The sequence below is a fragment of the Miscanthus floridulus genome, chromosome 16 (assembly GCF_019320115.1).
Source record: "Miscanthus floridulus cultivar M001 chromosome 16, ASM1932011v1, whole genome shotgun sequence".
NCBI lineage: Eukaryota > Viridiplantae > Streptophyta > Magnoliopsida > Poales > Poaceae > Miscanthus > Miscanthus floridulus.
In genome coordinates this window covers 61,619,332-61,624,572 of record NC_089595.1, presented here as the reverse complement: position 1 = coordinate 61,624,572, position 5,241 = coordinate 61,619,332, and the positions used below count along the sequence as shown (strand labels likewise).

Sequence of the window (5,241 nt, the reverse complement as noted above, 5' to 3'; positions counted from 1 at the left end):
CTATTTCCAAAACCACAAAGTCTACAGGTACATATGATTGTCCCAATCGTATATAGATGTCTTCAAGAATTCCCTTGGGGTAGCAGAGTGACTGATCTGCAAGCTGCAAACATATGTTTGTATACAACAAAGTATCTCCATTAATCTTATGGTAAATTACCTTTGGCATGATGTTGATACTTCCTCTAAAGTCATTGATTGCTTCTTGGAAAATGTGAGGTCAAATAGCTATAGGGATGACAGGTCTTCCTAGATCACCTATCTTGACAGGTAGATACTCATCTTTCTAAGCCCCTATTGATGGCTCTATGTAGCATCCTACACATTGTGAATATCAATACGATTTGTAGTTTCAAGATCTTCTGATTGCCCTAGAATCTTACCTTTGTCGGTTGAAGGAACAGCAACCGCCAGCGGAATCCTACCTTTGTCGGTTGAAGGAACATTGTGATTCTATCATTTTATTAAAGCTATGCTAGTTTATAATAGCTGAGGAGAAGCTATCCATTCTATTGTTTATATTATCTAAGATCTTATCATTGGAAGCTAGTTTTCTAGATAAGCCCTCCATAATTTTAGCTTAGCCAGAAATTAACTCTCTCAAGGGTGGTTGGTTATTGAAATTATTGAAATTATTACCTTGATAGTTACCTTGGTAGTTTGGCCTTTGTTGCTGATTCCATCCTTGATTCTGTTAAGGATGATAATTGTTGTTGTTGATGAAGTTCACATCCTCGTGGGTTTCAGGACAATTATTCTATGAATGCCCAGTGTTGCCACACTCTTCACATGTCATGCAATAATCATGAATGTGCATGACTTCTTGCTTTTCATTGGCTCGGTCTTCAAGCTTTTTCATTAGTAGGTCCATCTTGGCAGACATCATGTCTACCTCCTTGAGTTGATGCATACCTCCACCTCTCTTGTGGGTTTGAAGATGTTCTTCATTCCAACCTTGGTTGGAGACCATCTTCTCCACAAGAGCTATTGCTTGTGCGATTGTAAGTGACAAAAATGCACCTCCAACAGCAGCATCCATATTCTCACGGGTGCTGTTTTGTCAACCATGGTAGAAAGTCTGTAAGAGTAGCCAATCCTCCATCCCATTGTGAGGACATTTTGATATGTAGTCTTGAAAGCGTTCCCATGCCTCAGGGATAGATTCATCATGTTGCTGCTGAAAACTTGAAATTCTCCCACGCAGAGCATTGATTTTGCCCATGGGAAAGAACTTTGCTAGGAAGGCAGTGGAGCAGTTGTCCCATGTAGTGTTTCTATCTTTGTTGGCGTAGAACCATTGCTATGCCTTCCCCAAAAGTGAGAATGGGAAGAGGCAAAGTAATATGGCGTCTCTGGTTACTCCCTTGATGGTGGAAGTGCTGCAGATCACTAGGAAGTGTTGGAGATGAGCACTCGCATCTTCATGTGCCTTTCCACAAAACTAGTTAGCTTGCACTATGTTGATGAGATTAGGGTTGAGCTCAAATCCATTGTCTCCAATGTTGATCGCTGATCTAGTACGGATGTTGGCTATAGTTGGAGCAGAGAATTCACGAAAGAGTCTTATTAGCTATGGCTTCGAAAAACTAGTGTTAAGCTCTGCCTTATCTTGTTGTCTTCTGATTCAAAAGCTAAAACTTTCTTGAGTTTAGCTTTATTCCTCCTAAATAGTGCTTCTGAATTTTCAACGTAGTTTGTCGAAAGGTCAAAACTAGTCATACATTACCCTACATAAGGTATAAAAGTAGATAGAACAAGGGTAATCCTGCTTGAGCAGAGGTATATGGTTTTCTCGATCACACCAAAACGTAAAAGTTTATCAATATTCCTGTTTGCCTAGCTACCTTCCCCGGCAACGGCGCTAGAAATGCTTGTTGGTATTTATTAACTTGTCACTTGTTTAAGTAGCCACCTAATGTTGTTGATATTTCTTAACATCACTTTTGCTAAGTTGTCATCCCTAGCTATGATGCCAGAAATGCTTGTTGACATTCTTTAGCATCACTTCTAGAATGACACTAAGAAGTACTTTAAGTATTTTATTGTGACTAGAAAGAATATATATATATATATATGAAGAGATTTGCAAGCTATTGACACCTGTGATGGCACATAGACACAAAATCCGCAAGTGCATGGGTATCGAAGTAGTTTTCACCTGGAGTATTATTGAGTATCGTATCCACAGAGAAATGTGTGTGTTGTCTACTACTTTATCCAGGGATAGCAATCAAGGTTTAAGGTATGAGTAGAGAGGATTCCTATGGTTATGACCCTATGTAAAGCAAGGCTTATGATTCTAGTGTTCACTTCAGGACGTTGCTTAGACAATGAAGCACCGCTAATAGATAACTCTACCGACGCGACTGCAGTCCTACTAATTTAAGAACCTGCTCAATTCAGAGTGGACTACAAAGGATAGATGGGGCTATCACCACCCACTACTACCATGCAACCAGGGAGCGGGGAGCAAGCATGGGTAGCCGAAAGACTAAGCACCACGCTTATGCTAATGAATACTACTCTAGTTTAGCTAGCAAGAACTAGAGTACTCAAAAGAACTGTGAACCTATGAACAAAAGAGCATAATACTTACTTTAAATAGAAATAAATTACCAGAAGTATGTTAGATGTAGACTTGGAGAAGCCTAGATCTGCCAAAGTACAAGACGTAGAGGTAGCACCGATAGGCTGGTGCTTCCTCCAAACTCTTCCCTTACTCTCTCTATTGTGTACAAAGAATAGATCCTAACTAGAGGACTAATGTCTCTTGAATGCAATGCCCTGATCCTGAGATGAGGATATGAATTAGGGTTTCAGGATGGCTCTAGGGAGGGGGGTACAAGGTTGTATATATAGAGGGTAGCGTCAATTCTAGACCCTCAAATAAAACCGACTTAAACGGACAGCATAGATATAATCTAGGAGGCGGTGGAGAACCGACGTTCGAAGGAGATGCTGACCCATGGGTCCCACAGGCTGGCCGGCTTGCAGGTGGAGCCGGCTAGCCCCACATGTCATCCTCTTGTGGTCTGCTTTGGTGAGTTGCCTTCTGGAGTCTTCTAGATTCTTCCCAAGTCAGTACCATCGTAGATAAACGTGATTTGCTTTGACGAATAGGTCCTCCCTAACGGTTTTCTGATTAAATCCTGCTAAAAACACAGATTCACCAAAACTCATGGAATTTATTAGTTTAAATCCATATCCCTATGTTTGGTGATGGAATTAAGTATATATGCAGGTTATGTTGATGGTTTATAATTGATGTTAACGACCATCAACAAGCTTCCCCACACTTAATCTTTGCTCATCCCTGAACAATGCCAAACTCAGCAATGGATCAGGAGTTGCTATAATGTTTTCATGCCTCAAAAGTACACATGCGTTCAATCAAAATTTGTCCTCTAGATTAGAGTAAACTGATCTAACTTTCAAACTTACCCATATTACGTTCAGCCATGGGGCTTCTTAGCCTTCACTTGGGTCTTGAGCAATTAAAAGACAGAACGATCAAGTCAAGCACTATGTCTCAAGTTCTTTGTTCCACCACTGTTCCAGAATTTTTATAATTTTTAAAAATAAAACTCAATGATTCTATATTATGACACTATCAAGTCTCTTAATATATGTGGTGTTTGTGGATCCTCACCAAGGCATAAAATGATGTTGTGCCTTATCTCTTCCTACTACTAAAGCTTATGTGGAGTTCATTGGTAGGGAGAAAGCAAGAGCATACTTGTAAAGTCAAACCTCAGATCCAAAGAGAGTTGAGTCATACAATCAAATCAGGATGTGCATGTGTGTGGATATATGAGGTGGATATATATGGTGGCTATCCTAATTCAATTTGCTCCTTGAAAACATATCTCTCTCTTGAAACATGGAAATATTTTTGCCAGAGAACAGGAGCTATCTTATTCTTCTCTTTTTTTTAGGCGAGCATCTGAGTACCCCCTGTTTTAAATATCTCAGACACTTGTCAATTTTTTCTCAACTTTTTTTTTCTTTTTCTCTTTTTTAATAACTTTTGCAATAGCCCCATGTCTCCTTACTGCAACAAAACTTTGAGAGATAGCTTATAAGAACTTGGAGCATTTATTTGGTGGATGGAAAACCTATCAAGCATATTTTTGGTGTTCACTTCTAGTGTAGGAGCAAAACATTTTTGAGTGGATCTAAATGGAATGGTATGTTTTTGTGTCTACCCTCAGTGTATGAGTAGTGTATATTTGGGTGGTGTGTACGTGATCTTAATTTTAAGAGCACGACAAACCTCTCATAAGGGTCAACAAAGCTTGACAAAATTCAATGCAAAAACAAGCAGCATATTTGTGGAAGTTTTCCTAGTCTAGATAACATGTATGGCTCTAGTAGGAATTCAAGCTTTGTCATACAGGAACTCATCATGAAGCATTTTTATGTTTTTCAAAAGGTAAACCTCTAGAATTTTAGTATCACTTGGAACAAGATAAATAGCAGCTTAGACGTTCTCATATCATATCCATCAATTACCTAGACTTAGATCAAGCATATGCTACCCACGAGTTTCAAGTTCAGAGTGAATCCTTATATCAAATCAATTTTATCCAAAACTCGGGAGAATTCAAGGTTGAAAACTAGGTATTTGAAAGGAATTACAATAGAGTAACTATTCATCATTTCCATTTTAAGAGATTATCTTCAGAGTCCTTTTTTATTTATTTAGCTTTTAAAAGAAATTAAAGCAAACTAGACACTCTTTTTATTTTGTTTTCATTTTTTTATAAAGCAAACTAAATATAATAAAACAAAGGAAGAGAAATACTTAGCTAGATATATGGGGGTGCCTCTCCCCTAAGCTGGTTGATGATAAACCTGGCCGAGGACAAAGTGTAAGGCTAGTAGAACCAAGACAGGTCAGCCTACCTTTCTCATGGTTCTTCCGTCATTTGTCGATGTCATGCTTTGTTTGGGAGGTTTGCCTCTCCCACACTTGAATTCTATTACCTTGCATAAACAACATGTGGAGATGAGCACCGACAAAATACTAGAGACCCTGGCGATACTTTATTCGAATGTATAGATAGCTTAGCATGGTTTTTTAAAGGTTTTTCATAGAGTAAAGAAGAAGGGCTGAATTAAAAATATTATTTAAGTTCTATAAAGTTAATTATATCCAATTCTTCTTCTAGCAATTGTGTGTCATGGAAAACTTTTAAATGATGACCATTTATCTTGAAAAGCATACCTTCATCATTTTGA

General features: G+C 38.4%; 1 non-coding gene across 1 annotated transcript; it reads left to right on the top strand.

Moving 5' to 3' along the window:
• The first annotated feature begins 1,100 nt into the window (after window positions 1–1,100).
• Window positions 1,101–1,209, top strand: LOC136514537 (small nucleolar RNA R71). Its single transcript, XR_010773693.1, has one exon. It is a non-coding gene; the product is annotated as a small nucleolar RNA R71 (small nucleolar RNA).
• The last annotated feature ends 4,032 nt before the right edge of the window (window positions 1,210–5,241 follow it).